Here is a 19,436-nt window from a genome sequence, read left to right on the forward strand (position 1 = left end):
AACTCGGTTCCCCAAGCGGGAATGGAGCACCCCAAGCCCCGGTAAGGCGGCCGAATACATTCCCATCCAGAATTCCATCCCCAATGTGAATGACAAGTTTTCAGTTACTCAGTTGCCTGCTTGGTTAATCATTTTTCGCTCTGACCTCGACAACTCATTAACCAGTGTTTCAGAAACTGCACAAAGGCCATTTTACCACCCCAACTCGGTTCCCCAAGCGGGAATGGAGCACCCCAAGCCCCGGTAAGGCGGCCGAATACATTCCCATCCAGAATTCCGTCCCCAATGTGAATGACAAGTATTCAGTTGATGAGTTGCCTCCTTGGTTATTCATTTGTCGCTCTGACCTCGACAACTCATTAACCAATGTTTCAGAAACTGCACAAAGGCCATTTGACCACCACAACTCGGTTCCCCAAGCGGAAATGGAGCACCCCAAGCCCCGGTAAGGCGGCCGAATACATTCCCATCCAGAATTCCGTCCCCAATGTGTATGACAAGTATTCAGTTAATCAGTTGCCTGCTTGATTAATCATTTGTCGCTCTGACCTCGACAACTCATTAACCAGTGTTTCAGAAACTGCACAAAGGCCATTTGACCACCCCAACTCGGTTCCCCAAGCGCGAATGGAGCACCCCAAGCCCCGGTAAGGCGGCCGAATACATTCCCATCCAGAATTCCGTCCCGAATGTGAATGACAAGTATTCAGTTACTCAGTTGCCTGCTTGTTTAATCATTTGTCGCTGTGACCTCGACAACTCATTAACCAGTGTTTCAGAAACTGCACAAAGGCCATTTGACCACCCCAACTCGGTTCCCCAAGCGGGAATGGAGCACCCCAAGCCCCGGTAAGGCGGCCGAATACATCCCCATCCAGAATTCCGTCCCCAATGTGAATGACAAGTATTCAGTTAATCAGTTGCCTGCTTGGTTAATCATTTGTCGCTCTGACCTCGACAACTCATTAACCAGTGTTTCAGAAACTGCACAAAGGCCATTTGACCACCCCACCTCGGTTCCCCAAGCGGGAATGGAGTACCCCAAGCCCCGGAAAGGCGGCCGAATACATTCCCATCCAGAATTCCGTCCCCAATGTGAACGACAAATTTTCAGTTCATCAGTTGCCTGCTTGGTTAGTCATTTGTCGCTCTGACCTCGACAGCTCATTAACCAGTGTTTCAGAAACTGCACAAAGACCATTTGACGACCCCAACTCGGTTCCCCAAACGGGAATGGATCACCCCAAGCCCGGTAAGGCGGCCGAATACATTCCCATCCAGAATTCCGTCCCCAATGTGAATGACAAATATTCAGTTAATCAGTTGCCTGCTTGGTTACTCATTTGTCGCTCTGACCTCGACAACTCATGAACCAGTTTTTTAGAAACTGCACAAAGGCCATTTGACGACCGCAACTCGGTTCCCCAAGCGGGAATGGAGCACCCCAAGCCCCGGAAAGGCGGCCGAATACATTCCCATCCAGAATTCCGTCCCCAAAGTGAATCACAAGTATTCAGTTAATCAGTTGCCTGCTTGGTTACTCATTTGTCGCTATGACCTCGACAACTCATTAACCAGTGTTTCAGAAACTGCACAAAGGCCATTTGACGATCCCAACTCGGTTCCCCAAGCGGGAATGGATCACCCCAAGCCCCGGTAACGCGGCCGAATACATTCCCATCCAGGATTCTGTCCCCAATGTGAATGACAAGTATTCAGTTACTCAGTTGCCTCCTTGGTTAATCATTTGTCGCTCTGACCTCGACAACTCATTAACCAGTGTTTCAGAAACTGCACAAAGGCCATTTGACCACCCCAACTCGGTTCCCCAAGCGCGAATAGTGCACCCCAAGCCCCGGTAAGGCGGCCGAATACATTCCCATCCAGAATTCCGTCCCGAATGTGAATGACAAGTATTCAGTTACTCAGTTGCCTGCTTGGTTAATCATTTGTCGCTCTGACCTCGACAACTCATTAACCAGTCTTTCAGAAACTGCACAAAGGCCATTTGACCACACCAACTCGGTTCCCCAAGCGGGAATGGAGCACCCCAAGCCCCGGTAAGGCGGCCGAATACATTCCCATCCAGAATTCCATCCCCAATGTGAATGACAAGTTTTCAGTTACTCAGTTGCCTGCTTGGTTAATCATTTGTCGCTCTGACCTCGACAACTCATTAACCAGTGTTTCAGAAACTGCACAAAGGCCATTTTACCACCCCAACTCGGTTCCCCAAGCGGGAATGGAGCACCCCAAGCCCCGGTAAGGCGGCCGAATACATTCCCATCCAGAATTCCGTCCCCAATGTGAATGACAAGTATTCAGTTGATGAGTTGCCTCCTTGGTTATTCATTTGTCGCTCTGACCTCGACAACTCATTAACCAGTGTTTCAGAAACTGCACAAAGGCCATTTGACCACCACAACTCGTTTCCCCAAGCGGAAATGGAGCACCCCAAGCCCCGGTAAGGCGGCCGTATACATTCCCATCCAGAATTCCGTCCCCAATGTGTATGACAAGTATTCAGTTAATCAGTTGCCTGCTTGATTAATCATTTGTCGCTCTGACCTCGACAACTCATTAACCAGTGTTTCAGAAACTGCACAAAGGCCATTTGACCACCCCAACTCGGTTCCCCAAGCGGGAATGGAGCACCCCAAGCCCCGGTAAGGCGGCCGAATACATCCCCATCCAGAATTCCATCCCCAATGTGAATGACAAGTATTCAGTGAATCAGTTGCCTGCTTGGTTAATCATTTGTCGCTCTGACCTCGACAACTCATTAACCAATGTTTCGAAACTGCACAAAGTCCATTTGACGACCCCAACTCGGTTCCCCAAGCGGGAATGAAGCACCCCAAGCCCCGGTAAGGCGGCCGTAAACATTCCCATCCAGAATTCTGTCCCCAATGTGAATGACAACTATTCAGTTAATCAGGTGCCTCCTTGGTTAATCATTTGTCGCTCTGACCTCGACAACTCATGAACCAGTGTTTCAGAAATTGCACACAGGCCATTTGATCACCCCAACTCGGTTCCGCACGCGGGAATGGAGCACCCCAAGCCCCGGTAAGACGGCCGAATACATTCCGCTCCAGAATTCCGTCCCCAATGTGAATGACAAGTATTCAGTTAATCAGTTGCCTGCTTGGTTAATCATTTGTCGCTCTGACCTCGACAACTCATTAACCAGTGTTTCAGAAACTGCACAAAGGCCATTTGACCACCCCACCTCGGTTCCCCAAGCGGGAATGGAGTACCCCAAGCCCCGGAAAGGCGGCCGAATACATTCCCATCCAGAATTCCGTCCCCAATGTGAACGACAAATTTTCAGTTCATCAGTTGCCTGCTTGGTTAGTCATTTGTCGCTCTGACCTCGACAGCTCATTAACCAGTGTTTCAGAAACTGCACAAAGGCCATTTGACGACCCCAACTCGGTTCCCCAAACGGGAATGGATCACCCCAAGCCCGGTAAGGCGGCCGAATACATTCCCATCCAGAATTCCGTCCCCAATGTGAATGACAAATATTCAGTTAATCAGTTGCCTGCTTGGTTACTCATTTGTCGCTCTGACCTCGACAACTCATGAACCAGTTTTTTAGAAACTGCACAAAGGCCATTTGACGACCGCAACTCGGTTCCCCAAGTGGAAATGGAGCACCCCAAGCCCCGGAAAGGCGGCCGAATACATCCCCATCCAGAATTCCGTCCCCAAAGTGAATCACAAGTATTCAGTTAATCAGTTGCCTGCTTGGTTACTCATTTGTCGCTATGACCTCGACAACTCATTAACCAGTGTTTCAGAAACTGCACAAAGGCCATTTGACGATCCCAACTCGGTTCCCCAAGCGGGAATGGAGCACCCCAAGCCCCGGTAACGCGGCCGAATACATTCCCATCCAGGATTCTGTCCCCAATGTGAATGACAAGTATTCAGTTAATCAGTTGCCTCCTTGGTTAATCATTTGTCGCTCTGACCTCGACAACTCATTAACCAGTGTTTCAGAAACTGCACAAAGGCCATTTGACCACCCCAACTCGGTTCCCCAAGCGGGAATGGAGCACCCCAAGCCCCGGTAAGGCGGCCGAATACAGTCCCATCCAAAATTCCGTCCCCAATGTGAATGACAAGTTTTCAGTTACTCAGTTGCCTGCTAGGTTAAACATTTGTCGCTCTGACCTCGACAACTCATTAACCAGTTTTTCAAAAACTGCACAAAGGCCATTTTACCACCCCAACTCGGTTCCCCAAGCGGGAATGGAGCACCCCAAGCCCCGGTAAGGCGGCCGAATACATTCACATCCAGAATTCCGTCCCCAATGTGAATGACAAGTATTCAGTTGATTAGTTGCCTCCTTGGTTATTCATTTGTCGCTCTGACCTCGACAACTCATTAACCAGTGTTTCAGAAACTGCACAAAGGCCATTTGACCACCACAACTCGGTTCCCCAAGCGGGAATGGAGCACCCCAAGCCCCGGTAAGGCGGCCGTATACATTCCCATCCAGAATTCCGTCCCCAATGTGAATGACAAGTATTCAGTTGATCAGTTGCCTCCTTGGTTAATCATTTGTCGCTCTGACCTCGACAACTCATTAACCAGTGTTTCAGAAACAGCATAAAAGCCATTTGACCACCACAACTCGGTTCCCCAAGCGGGAATGGAGCACCCCAAGCCCCAGTAAGGCGGCCGAATACATTCCCATCCAGAATTCCGTCCCCAATGTGTATGACAAGTATTCAGTTCATCAGTTGCCTCCTTGGTTAATCATTTGTCGCTCTGACCTCGACAACTCATTAACCAGTGTTTCAGAAACTGCCCAAAGGCCATTTGACCACACCAACTCGGTTCCCCAAGCGGGAATGGAGCACCCCAAGCCCCGGTAAGGTGGCCGAATACATTCCCATCCAGAATTCCATCCCCAATGTGAATGACAAGTTTTCAGTTACTCAGTTGCCTGCTTGGTTAATCATTTGTCGCTCTGACCTCGACAACTCATTAACCAGTGTTTCAGAAACTGCACAAAGGCCATTTTACCACCCCAACTCGGTTCCCCAAGCGGGAATGGAGCACCCCAAGCCCCGGTAAGGCGGCCGAATACATTCCCATCCAGAATTCCGTCCCCAATGTGAATGACAAGTATTCAGTTGATGAGTTGCCTCCTTGGTTATTCATTTGTCGCTCTGACCTCGACAACTCATTAACCAGTGTTTCAGAAACTGGACAAAGGCCATTTGACCACCACAACTCGGTTCCCCAAGCGGAAATGGAGCAGCCCAAGCCCCGGTAAGGCGGCCGAATACATTCCCATCCAGAATTCCGTCCCCAATGTGTATGACAAGTATTCAGTTAATCAGTTGCCTGCTTGATTAATCATTTGTCGCTCTGACCTCGACAACTCATTAACCAGTGTTTCAGAAACTGCACAAAGGCCATTTGACCACCCCAACTCGGTTCCCCAAGCGCGAATGGAGCACCCCAAGCCCCGGTAAGGCGGCCGAATACATTCCCATCCAGAATTCCATCCCGAATGTGAATGACAAGTATTCAGTTACTCAGTTGCCTGCTTGTTTAATCATTTGTCGCTGTGACCTCGACAACTCATTAACCAGTGTTTCAGAAACTGCACAAACGCCATTTGACCACCCCAACTCGGTTCCCCAAGCGGGAATGGAGCACCCCAAGCCCCGGAAAGGCGGCCGAATACATTCCCATCCAGAATTCCGTCCCCAATGTGAATCACAAGTATTCAGTTAATCAGTTGCCTGCTTGGTTACTCATTTGTCGCTCTGACCTCGACAACTCATTAACCAGTGTTTCAGAAACTGCACAAAGGCCATTTGACGATCCCAACTCGGTTCCCCAAGCGGGAATGGAGCACCCCAAGCCCCGGTAAGGCGGCCGAATACATTCCCATCCAGAAATCTGTCCCCAATGTGAATGACAAGTATTCAGTTAATCAGTTGCCTCCTTGGTTAATCATTTGTCGCTCTGACCTCGACAACTCATTAACCAGTGTTTCAGAAACTGCACAAAGGCCATTTGACCACCCCAACTCGGTTCCCCAAGCGGGAATGGAGCACCCCAAGCCCCGGTAAGGCGGCCGAATACAGTCCCATCCAAAATTCCGTCCCCAATGTGAATGACAAGTTTTCAGTTACTCAGTTGCCTGCTTGGTTAAACATTTGTCGCTCTGACCTCGACAACTCACTAACCAGTTTTTCAAAAACTGCACAAAGGCCATTTTACCACCCCAACTCGGTTCCCCAAGCGGGAATGGAGCACCCCAAGCCCCGGTAAGGCGGCCGAATACATTACCATCCAGAATTCCGTCCCCAATGTGAATGACAAGTATTCAGTTGATTAGTTGCCTCCTTGTTTATTCATTTGTCGCTCTGACCTCGACAACTCATGAACCAGTGTTTCAGAAACTGCACAAAGGCCATTTGACCAACACAACTCGGTTCCCCAAGCGGGAATGGAGCACCCCAAGCCCCGGTAAGGCGGCCGAATACATTCCCATCCAGAATTCCGTCCCCAATGTGTATGACAAGTATTCAGTTAATCAGTTGCCTGCTTGATTAATCATTTGTCGCACTGACCGCGACAACTCATTAACCAGTGTTTCAGAAACTGCACAAAGGCCATTTGACCACCCCAACTCGGTTCCCCAAGCGCGAATAGAGCACCCCAAACCCCGGTAAGGCGGCCGAATACATTCCCATCCAGAATTCCGTCCCGAATGTGAATGACAAGTATTCAGTTACTCAGTTGCCTGCTTGGTTAATCATTTGTCGCTCTGACCTCGACAACTCATTAACCAGTCTTTCAGAAACTGCACAAAGGCCATTTGACCACACCAACTCGGTTCCCCAAGCGGGAATGGAGCACCCCAAGCCCCGGTAAGGCGGCCGAATACATTCCCATCCAGAATTCCATCCCCAATGTGAATGACAAGTTTTCAGTTACTCAGTTGCCTGCTTGGTTAATCATTTTTCGCTCTGACCTCGACAACTCATTAACCAGTGTTTCAGAAACTGCACAAAGGCCATTTTACCACCCCAACTCGGTTCCCCAAGCGGGAATGGAGCACCCCAAGCCCCGGTAAGGCGGCCGAATACATTCCCATCCAGAATTCCGTCCCCAATGTGAATGACAAGTATTCAGTTGATGAGTTGCCTCCTTGGTTATTCATTTGTCGCTCTGACCTCGACAACTCATTAACCAATGTTTCAGAAACTGCACAAAGGCCATTTGACCACCACAACTCGGTTCCCCAAGCGGAAATGGAGCACCCCAAGCCCCGGTAAGGCGGCCGAATACATTCCCATCCAGAATTCCGTCCCCAATGTGTATGACAAGTATTCAGTTAATCAGTTGCCTGCTTGATTAATCATTTGTCGCTCTGACCTCGACAACTCATTAACCAGTGTTTCAGAAACTGCACAAAGGCCATTTGACCACCCCAACTCGGTTCCCCAAGCGCGAATGGAGCACCCCAAGCCCCGGTAAGGCGGCCGAATACATTCCCATCCAGAATTCCGTCCCGAATGTGAATGACAAGTATTCAGTTACTCAGTTGCCTGCTTGTTTAATCATTTGTCGCTGTGACCTCGACAACTCATTAACCAGTGTTTCAGAAACTGCACAAAGGCCATTTGACCACCCCAACTCGGTTCCCCAAGCGGGAATGGAGCACCCCAAGCCCCGGTAAGGCGGCCGAATACATCCCCATCCAGAATTCCGTCCCCAATGTGAATGACAAGTATTCAGTTAATCAGTTGCCTGCTTGGTTAATCATTTGTCGCTCTGACCTCGACAACTCATTAACCAGTGTTTCAGAAACTGCACAAAGGCCATTTGACCACCCCACCTCGGTTCCCCAAGCGGGAATGGAGTACCCCAAGCCCCGGAAAGGCGGCCGAATACATTCCCATCCAGAATTCCGTCCCCAATGTGAACGACAAATTTTCAGTTCATCAGTTGCCTGCTTGGTTAGTCATTTGTCGCTCTGACCTCGACAGCTCATTAACCAGTGTTTCAGAAACTGCACAAAGGCCATTTGACGACCCCAACTCGGTTCCCCAAACGGGAATGGATCACCCCAAGCCCGGTAAGGCGGCCGAATACATTCCCATCCAGAATTCCGTCCCCAATGTGAATGACAAATATTCAGTTAATCAGTTGCCTGCTTGGTTACTCATTTGTCGCTCTGACCTCGACAACTCATGAACCAGTTTTTTAGAAACTGCACAAAGGCCATTTGACGACCGCAACTCGGTTCCCCAAGCGGGAATGGAGCACCCCAAGCCCCGGAAAGGCGGCCGAATACATTCCCATCCAGAATTCCGTCCCCAAAGTGAATCACAAGTATTCAGTTAATCAGTTGCCTGCTTGGTTACTCATTTGTCGCTATGACCTCGACAACTCATTAACCAGTGTTTCAGAAACTGCACAAAGGCCATTTGACGATCCCAACTCGGTTCCCCAAGCGGGAATGGATCACCCCAAGCCCCGGTAACGCGGCCGAATACATTCCCATCCAGGATTCTGTCCCCAATGTGAATGACAAGTATTCAGTTACTCAGTTGCCTCCTTGGTTAATCATTTGTCGCTCTGACCTCGACAACTCATTAACCAGTGTTTCAGAAACTGCACAAAGGCCATTTGACCACCCCAACTCGGTTCCCCAAGCGGGAATGGAGCACCCCAAGCCCCGGTAAGGCGGCCGAATACAGTCAAATCCAAAATTCCGTCCCCAATGTGAATGACAAGTTTTCAGTTACTCAGTTGCCTGCTTGGTTAAACATTTGTCGCTCTGACCTCGACAACTCATTAACCAGTTTTTCAAAAACTGCACAAAGGCCATTTTACCACCCCAACTCGGTTCCCCAAGCGGGAATGGAGCACCCCAAGCCCCGGTAAGGCGGCCGAATACATTCACATCCAGAATTCCGTCCCCAATGTGAATCACAAGTATTCAGTTACTCAGTTGCCTGCTTGGTTAATCATTTGTCGCTATGACCTCGACAACTCATCAACCAGTGTTTCAGAAACTGCACAAAGGCCATTTGACGATCCCAACTCGGTTCCCCAAGCGGGAATGGAGCACCCCAAGCCCCGGTAAGGCGGCCGAATACATTCCCATCCAGGATTCTGTCCCCAATGTGAATGACAAGTATTCAGTTGATCAGTTGCCTCCTTGGTTATTCATTTGTCGCAGTGACCTCGACAACTCATTAACCAGTGTTTCAGAAACTGCACAAAGGCCATTTGACCACCACAACTCGGTTCCCCAAGCGGGAATGGAGCACCCCAAGCCCCGGTAAGGCGGCCGAATACATTCCCATCCAGAATTCCATCCCCAATGTGTATGACAAGTATTCAGTTAATCAGTTGCCTGCTTGATTCATCATTTGTCGCTCTGACCTCGACAACTCATTAACCAGTGTTTCAGAAACGGCACAAAGGCCATTTGACCACCCCAACTCGGTTCCCCAAGCGGGAATGGAGCACCCCAAGCCCCGGTAAGGCGGCCGAATACATTCCCATCCAGAATTCCATCCCCAATGTGAATGACAAGTATTCAGTTAATCAGTTGCCTGCTTGGTTATTCATTAGTCGCTATGACCTCGCCAACTCATTAAACAGTGTTTCAGAAACTGCACAAAGGCCATTTGAAGATCCCAACTCGGTTCCCCAAGCGGGAATGGAGCACCAGAAGCCCCGGTAAGGCGGCCGAAAACATTCCCATCCAGAATTCCGTCCCCAATGTGAATGACAAGTATTCAGTTGATCAGTTGCCTCCTTGGTTAATCATTTGTCGCTCTGACCTCGACAACTCATTAACCATTGTTTCAGAAACAGCATAAAAGCCATTTGACCACCACTACTCGGTTCCCCAAGCGGGAATGGAGCACCCCAAGCCCCGGTAAGGCGGCCGAATACATTCCCATCCAGAATTCCGTCCCCAATGTGTATGACAAGTATTCAGTTCATCAGTTGCCTCCTTGGTTAATCATTTGTCGCTCTGACCTCGACAACTCATTAACCAGTGTTTCAGAAACTGCCCAAAGGCCATTTGACCACACCAACTCGGTTCCCCAAGCGGGAATGGAGCACCCCAAGCCCCGGTAAGGCGGCCGAATACATTCCCATCCAGAATTCCGTCCCCAATGTGTATGACAAGTATTCAGTTCATCAGTTGCCTGCTTGGTTAATCATTTGTCGCTCTGACCTCGACAACTCATTAACCAGTGTTTCAGAAACTGCACAAAGGCCATTTGACGACCCCAACTCGGTTCCCCAAGCGGGAATGAAGCACCCCAAGCCCCGGTAAGGCGGCCGTAATCATTCCCATCCAGAATTCTGTCCCCAATGTGAATGACAAGTATTCAGTTAATCAGGTGCCTCCTTGGTTAGTCATTTTTCGATCTGACCTCGACAACTCATTAACCAGTGTTTCAGAAACTGCACACAGGCCATTTGACCACCCCAACTCGGTTCCACACGCGGGAATGGAGCACCCCAAGCCCCGGTAAGGCGGCCGAAAACATTCCCATCCAGAATTCCGTCCCCAATGTGAATGACAAGTATTCATTTTATCAGTTGCCTCCTTGGTTAATCATTTGTCGCTCTGACCTCGACAACTCATAAACCAGTGTTTCAGAAACTGCACAAAGGCCATTTGACCACCCCAACTCGGTTCCCCAAGCGGGAATGAAGCACCCCAAGCCCCGGTAAGGCGGCCGAATACATTCCCATCCAGAATTCCGTCCCCAATGTGAATGACAAGTTTTCAGTTAATCAGTTGCCTGCTTGGTTAATCATTTGTCGCTCTGACCTCGACAACTCAGTAACCAGTGTTTCAGAAACTGCACAAAGGCCATTTGACGACCCCAACTCGGTTCCCCAAGCGGGGATGGATCACCGCAAGCCCCGGTAAGGCGGCCGAATACATTGCCATCCAGAATTCCGTCCCCAATGTGAATGACAGATATTCAGTTATTCAGTTGCCTGCTTGGTTACTCATTTGTCGCTCTGACCTCGGCAACTCATTAACCAGTTTTTCAGAAACTGCACAAAGGCCATTTGACGACCACCACTCGGTTCCCCAAGCGGGAATGGAGCACCCCAAGCCCCGGTAAGGCGGCCGAATACATTCCCATCCAGAAATCCGTCCCGAATGTGAATGACAAGTATTCAGTTATTCAGTTGCCTCCTTGGTTATTCATTTGTCGCTCTGACCTCGACAACTCATTAACCAGTGTTTCAGAAACTGCACAAAGGCCATTTGACCACCCCAACTCGGTTCCCCAAGCGGGAATGGATCACCCCAAGCCCCGGTAAGGCGGCCGAATACATTCCCATCCAGAATTCCGTCCCCAATGTGAATGACAAGTATTCAGTTAATCAGTTGCCTGGTTGGTTTATCATTTGTCGCTCTGACCTTGACAACTCAATAACCAGTGGTTCAGAAACTGCACAAAGGCCATTTCACGACCACAGCTCGATTCCCCAAGCGGGAATGGAGCACCCCAAGCCCCGGTAAGTCGACCGAATACATTCCCATCCAGAATTCCTTCCCCAATGTTAATGACACGTGTTCAGTTGCTCAGTTGCCTCCTTGGTTAATCATTTGTCGATCTGACCTCGACAACTCATTAACCAGTGTTTCAGAAACTGCACAAAGGCCATTTGACCACCCCAACTCGGTTCCCCAAGCGGGAATGGAGCACCCCAAGCCCCGGTAAGGCGGCCGAATACAGTCCCATCCAGAATTCCGTCCCCAATGTTAATGACAAATTTTCAGTTAATCAGTTGCCTGCTTGGTTACTCATTTGTCGCTCTGACCTCGACAACTCATTAACCAGTGTTTCAGAACCGCACAAAGGCCTTTTGACGACCACAACTCGGTTCCCCATGCGGGAATGGAGCACCCCAAGCCCCGGTAAGGCGGCCGAATACATTCCCATCCCGAATTCCGTCCCCAATGTGAATGACAAGTATTCAGTTGCTCAGTTGCCTGCTTGGTTAATCATTTGTCGCTCTGACCTCGACAACTCACTAACCAGTGTTTCAGAAACTGCACAAAGGCCATTTGTCGACCCCAACTCGGTTCCCCAAGCGGGAATGGATCACCCCAAGCACCGGTAAGGCGGCCGAATACATTCCCATCCAGAATTCCGTCCCCAATGTGAATGACAAATATTCAGTTAATCAGTTGCCTGCTTGGTTACTCATTTGTCGCTCTGACCTCGACAACTCATTAACCAGTTTTTCAGAAACTGCACAAAGGCCATTTGCCGACCACAACTCGGTTCCCCAAGCGGGAATGGAGCACCCCAAGCCCCGGTAAGGCGGCTGAATACATTCCCATCCAGAAATCCGTCCCCAATGTGAATGACAAGTATTCAGTTAATCAGTTGCCACCTTGGTTAATCATTTGTCGCTCTGACCTCGACAACTCATTAACCAGTGTTTCAGAATCTGCACAAAGGCAATTTGACCATCCCAACTCGGTTCCCCTAGCGGGAATGGAGCACCCCAAGCCCCGGTAAGGCGGCCTAATACATTCCCATCCAGAATTCCATCCCCAATGTGAATGATAAGTATTCAGTTAATCAGTTGCCTGCTTGGTTTATCTTTTGTCGCTCTGACCTCGACAACTCATTAACCAGTGTTTCAGAAACTGCACAAAGGCCATTTCACGACCACAACTCGGTTCCCCAAGCGGGAATGGAGCACCCCAAGCCCCGGGAAGTCGACCGAATACATTGCCATCCAGAATTCCGTCCCCAATGTGAATGACAAGTATTCAGTTACTCAGTTGCCTCCTTGGTTAATCATTTGTCGCTCTGACCTCGGCAACACATTAACCAGTGTTTCAGAAACTGCACAAAGGCCATTTGACCACCCCAACTCGGTTCCCCAAGCGGAAATGGAGCACCCCAAGCCCCGGTAAGGCGGCCGAATACAGTCCCATCCAGAATTCCGTCCGCAATGTGAATGACAAATTTTCAGTTAATCAGTTGCCTGCTTGATTACTCATTTGTCGCTCTGACCTCGACAACTCATGAACCAGTGTTTCAGAAACTGCACAAAGGCCATTTGACCACCACAACTCGGTTCCCCAAGCGGGAATGGAGCACCCCAAGCCCCGGTAAGGCGGCCGAATACATTCCCATCCCGAATTCCGTCCCCAATGTGAATGACAAGTATGCAGTTACTCAGTTGCCTGCTTGGTTATTCATTTGTCGCTTTGACCTCGAAAACTCTTTAACCAGTGTTTCAGAAACTGCACAAAGGCCATTTGACCACACCAACTCGGTTCCCCAAGCGGGAATGGAGCAACCCAAGCCCCGGTAAGGCGGCCGAATACACTCCCATCCAGAATTCCGCCCCAATGTGAATGACAAGTATTCAGTTAATCAGCTGGCTGCTTGCTTAATCATTTGTCGCTCTGACCTCGACAACTCAATAACCAATGTTTCAGAAACTGCACAAAGTCCATTTGACGACCCCAACTCGGTTCCCCAAGCGGGAATGGATCACCCCATGCCCCGGTAAGGCGGCCGAATACATTCCCATCCAGAATTCCGCCCCCAATGTGAATGACAAGTATTCAGTTGATCACTTGCCTGCTTGGTAAATCATTTGTCGCTCTGACCTCGAAAACCCATTAACCAGTGCTTCAGAAACTGCACAAAGGCCATTTGACCACCCCAACTCGGTTCCCCAAGTGGGAATGGAGCACCCCAAGCCCCGGTAAGGCGGCCGAATACATTCCCATCCAGAATTCCGTCCCCAATGTGAATGACAATTATTCAGTTAATCAGTTGCCTCCTTGGTTAATCATTTGTCGCTCTGACCTCGACAACTCATTAACCAGTGTTTCAGAAACTGCACAAAGGCCATTTGACCACCCCAACTCGGATCCTCAAGCGGGAATGGAGCACCCCAAGCCCCGGTAAGGCGGCCGAACACATTCCCATCCAGAATTCCATCCCCAATGTGAATGACAAGTATTCAGTTAATCGCTTGCCTCCTTGGTTAATCATTGTCGCTCTGACCTCGACAACTCATTAACCATTGTTTCAGAAACTGCACAAAGGCCATTTGACCACCCCAACTCGGTTCCCCATGCGGGAATGGAGCACCCCAAGCCCCGGTAAGGCGGCCGAATACATTCCCATCCAGAATTCCGTCCCGAATGTGAATGACAAGTATTCAGTTAGTCAGTTGCCTGCTTGGTTCATCATTTGTCGCTATGACCTCGACAACTCAATAACCAGTGTTTCAGAAACTGCACAAAGGCCATTTGACCACCCCAACTCGGTTCCCCAAGCGGGAATCGAGCACCCCAAGCCCCGGTAAGGCGGCCGAATACATTCCCATCCAGAATTCCGTCCCCAATGTGAATGACAAGTTTTCAGTAAATCAGTTGCCTGCTTGGTTAATCATTTGTCGCTCTGACCTCGAGAGCTCAATAACCAGTATTTCAGAAACTGCACAAAGGCCATTTGGCGACCCCAACTCGGTTCCCCAAGCGTGAATGGAGCACCCCAAGCCCCGGTAAGGCAGCCGAATACTTTCCCATCCAGAATTCCGTCCCCAATGTGAATGACAAGTATTCAGTTATTCAGTTGCCTGCTTGGTTAATCATTTGTCGCTCTGACCTCGACAACTCAGTAACCAGTGTTTCAGAAACTGCACAAAGGCCATTTGACGACCCCAACTCGGTTCCCCAAGCGGGAATGGAGCACCCCAAGCCCCGGTAAGGCGGACGAATACATTCCCATCCAGAATTCCGTCCCCAATGTGAATGACAAGTTTTCAGTTAATCAGTTGCCTGCTTGGTTCATCATTTGTCGCTCTGACCTCGACAACTCATTAACCAATGTTTCAGAAACTGCACAAAGGCCATTTGACGACCCCAACTCGGTTCCCCAAGCGGGAATGGATCACCCCAAGCCCCGGTAAGGCGGCCGAATACATTCCCATCCAGAATTCCGTCCCCAATGTGAATGACAAGTATTCAATTAATCAGTTGCCTGCTTGGTTAATCATTTGTCGCTCTGACCACGACAACTCATTAACCAGTGTTTCAGAAACTGCACAAAGGCCATTTGACCACCCCAACTCGGTTCCCCAAGCGGTAATGGAGCACCCCAAGCCCCGGTAAGGCGGCCGAATACATTCCCATCCAGAATTCCGTCCGCAATATGAATGACAAGTGCTCAATTAATCAGTTGCCTGCTTGGTTCATCATTTGTCGCTATGACCTCGACAACACATTTACCAGTGTTTCAGAAACTGCACAAAGGCCATTTGACGATCCCAACTCGGTTCCCCAAGCGGGAATGGAGCACCCCAAGCCCCGGTAAGGCAGCCGAATACATACCCATCCAGAATTCCGTCCCCAATGTGAATGACAATTATTCAGTTGATCAGTTGCCTCCTTGGTTTATCATTTGTCGCTCTGACCTCGACAACCCATTAACCAGTGCGTCAGAAACTGCACAAAGGCCATTTGACCACCCCAACTCGGTTCCCCAAGCGGGAATGGATCACCCCAAGCCCCGGTAAGGCGGCCGAATACATTCCCATCCAGAATTCCGTCCCCAATGTGAATGACAAGTATTCAATTAATCAGTTGCCTGCTTGGTTATTCATTTGTCGCTCTGACCTCGACAACTCATTAACCAGTGTTTCAGAAACTGCACAAAGGCCATTTGACCACCCCAACTCGGTTCCCCAAGCGGTAATGGAGCACCCCAAGCCCCGGTAAGGCGGCCGAATACATTCCCATCCAGAATTCCGTCCCCAATGTGAATGACAAGTGCTCAATTAATCAGTTGCCTGCTTGGTAAATCATTTGTCGCTATGACCTCGACAACTCATTAACCAGTGTTTCAGAAACTGCACAAAGGCCATTTGACGATCCCAACTCGGTTCCCCAAGCAGGAATGGAGCTCCCCAAGCCCCGGTAAGGCAGCCGAATACATATCCATCCAGAATTCCGTCCCCAATGTGAATGACAATTATTCAGTTGATCAGTTGCCTCCTTGGTTTATCATTTGTCGCTCTGACCTCGACAACCCATTAACCACTGCTTCAGAAACTGCACAAAGGCCATTTGACCACCCCAACTCGGTTCCCCAAGCGGGAATGGAGCACCCCAAGCCCCGGTAAGGCGGCCGAATACATTCCTATCCAGAATTCCATCCCCAATGTGAATGGCAATTATTCAGTTAATCAGTTGCCTCCTTGGTTAATCATTTGTCGCTCTGACCTCGACAACTCATTAACCAGTGTTTCAGAAACTGCACAAAGGCCATTTGACCACCCCAACTCGGTTCCCCAAGCGGGACTGCAGCACCCCAAGCTCCGGTAAGGCGGCCGAACACATTCCCATCCAGAATTCCGTCCCCAATGTGAATGACAAGTATTCAGTTAATCGCTTGCCTCCTTGGTTAATCATTGTCGCTCTGAACTCGACAACTCATTAACCATTGTTTCAGAAACTGCACAAAGGCCATTTGACCACCCCAACTCGGTTCCCCATGCGGGAATGGAGCACCCCAAGCCCCGGTAAGGCGGCCGAATACATTCCCATCCAGAATTACATCCCCAATGTGAATGACAAGTATTCAGTTAATCAGTTGCCTGCGTGGTTAATCATTTGTCGCTCTGACCTCGACAACTCATTAACCAATGTTTCAGAAACTGAACAAAGGCCATTTGACGACCACAACTCGATTCCCCAAGCAGGAATGGAGCACCCCAAGCCCCGGTAAGGCGGCCGAATACATTCCCATCCAGAATTCCGTCCCCAATGTGAATGACAAATATTCAGTTTATCATTTGCCTGCTTGGTTAAACATTTGTCGCTCTGACCTCGACAACTCATTAACCACTGTTTCAGAAACTGCACAAAGGCCATTTGACGACCCCAACTCGGTTCCCCAAGCGGGAACGTATCACCCCAAGCCCCGGTAAGGCGGCCGAATACATTCCCATCCAGAATTCCGTCCCCAATGTGAATGACAAGTATTCAATTAATCAGTTGCCTGCTTGGTTAATCATTTGTCGCTATGACCTCGACAACTCATTAACCAGTGTTTCAGAAACTGCACAAAGGCCATTTGACGATCCCAACTCGGTTCCCCAAGCGGGAATGGACCACCCCAAGCCCCGGTAAGGCAGCCGAATACATACCCATCCAGAATTCCGTCCCCAATGTGAATGACAATTATTCAGTTGATCAGTTGCCTCCTTGGTTTATCATTTGTCGCTCTGACCTCGACAACCCATTAACCAGTGCTTCAGAAACTGCACAAAGGCCATTTGACCACCCCAACTCGGTTCCCCAAGCGGGAATGGAGCACCCCAAGCCCCGGTAAGGCGGCCGAATACATTCCCATCCAGAATACCATCCCCAATGTGAAAGGCAATTATTCAGTTAATCAGTTGCCTCCTTGGTTAATCATTTGTCGCTCTGACCTCGACAACTCATTAACCAGTGTTTCAGAAACTGCACAAAGGCCATTTGACCACCCCAACTCGGTTCCCCAAGCGGGACTGCAGCACCCCAAGCTCCGGTAAGGCGGCCGAACACATTCCCATCCAGAATTCCGTCCCCAATGTGAATGACAAGTATTCAGTTAATCGCTTGCCTCCTTGGTTAATCATTGTCGCTCTGACCTCGACAACTCATTAACCATTGTTTCAGAAACTGCTCAAAGGCCATTTGACCACCCCAACTCGGTTCCCCATGCGGGAATGGAGCACCCCAAGCCCCGGTAAGGCGGCCGATTATATTCCCATCCAGAATTCCGTCCCCAATGTGAATGACAAGTATTCAGTTAATCAGTTGCCTGCGTGGTTAATCATTTGTCGCTCTGACCTCGACAACTCATCAACCAATGTTTCAGAAACAGAACAAAGGCCATTTGACGACCACAACTCGATTCCCCAAGCAGGAATGGAGCACCCCAAGCCCCGGTAAGGCGGCCGAATACATTCCCATCCAGAATTCCGTCCCCAATGTGAATGACAAATATTCAGTTTATCATTTGCCTGCTTGTTTAAACATTTGTCGCTCTGACCTCGACAACTCATTAACCACTGTTTCAGAAACTGCACAAAGGCCATTTGACCACCCCAACTCAGTTCCCCAAGCGGGAATCGAGCACCCCAAGCCCCGGTAAGGCGGCCGAATACATTCCCATCCAGAATTCCGTCCCCAATGTGAATGACAAGTTTTCAGTTAATCAGTTGCCTGCTTGGTTAATCATTTGTCGCTCTGACCTCGACAACTCATTAACCAGTGATTCAGAAACTGCATAAAGGCCATTTGACGATGCCAACTCGGTTCCCCAAGCGGGAATGGATCACCCCAAGCCCCGGTAAGGCGGCCGAATACATTCCCATCCAGAATTCCGTCCCCAATGTGAATGACAAGTATTCAGTTACTCAGTTGCCTGCTTGGTTAATCATTTGTCGCTCTGACCTCGACAACTCATTAACCACTGTTTCAGAAACTGCACATAGGCCATTTGACCACCCCAACTCGGTTCCCCAAGCGGGAATGGAGCACCCCAAGCCCCGGTAAGGCGGCCGAATACATTCCCATCCAGAATTCCGTCTCCAATGTGAATGACAAGTATTCAATTAATCAGTTGCCTGCTTGGTTAATCATTTGTCGCTTTGACCTCGACAACTCATTAACCAGTGTTTCAGAAAATGCACAAAGGCCATTTGACGACCACAACTCGGGTCCCCAAGCAGGAATGGAGCACCACAAGCCCCGGTAAGGCAGCCGAATACATACACATCCAGAAATCCGTCCCCAATGTGAATGACAATTAATCAGTTGATCAGTTGCCTCCTTGGTTAATCATTTGTCGCTCTGACCTCGACAACTCCTTAACCAGTGCTTCAGAAACTGCACAAAGGCCATTTGACCACCCCAACTCGGTTCCCCAAGCGGGAATGGAGCACCCCAAGCCCCGGTAAGGCGGCCGAATACATTCCCATCCAGAATTCCGTCCCCAATGTGAATGACAGGTATTCAGTTAATCAGTTGCCTCCTTGGTGAATCATTTGTCGCTCTGACCTCGACAACTCATTAAACAATGTTTCAGAAACTGAACAAAGTCCTTTTGACCACCCCAACTCGGTTCCCCAAGCGGGAATGGAGCACCCCAAGACCCGGTGAGGCGGCCGAACACATTCCCATCCAGAATTCCGTCCCCAATGTGAATGACAAGTATTCAGTTAATCGGTTGCCTCCTTGGTTAATCATTGTCGCTCTGACCTCGACAACTCATTAACCCGTGTTTCAGAAAGTGCACAAAGGCCATTTGACCAACCCAACTCGGTTCCCCAAGCGGGAATGGAGCACCCCAAGCCCCAGTAAGGCGGCCGA

The sequence above is a fragment of the Somniosus microcephalus genome, unplaced genomic scaffold (genome assembly GCF_052327205.1).
Source record: "Somniosus microcephalus isolate GS21.2 unplaced genomic scaffold, FLI_Smic_1.0 unresolved_chr8, whole genome shotgun sequence".
Lineage (NCBI taxonomy): Eukaryota > Metazoa > Chordata > Chondrichthyes > Squaliformes > Somniosidae > Somniosus > Somniosus microcephalus.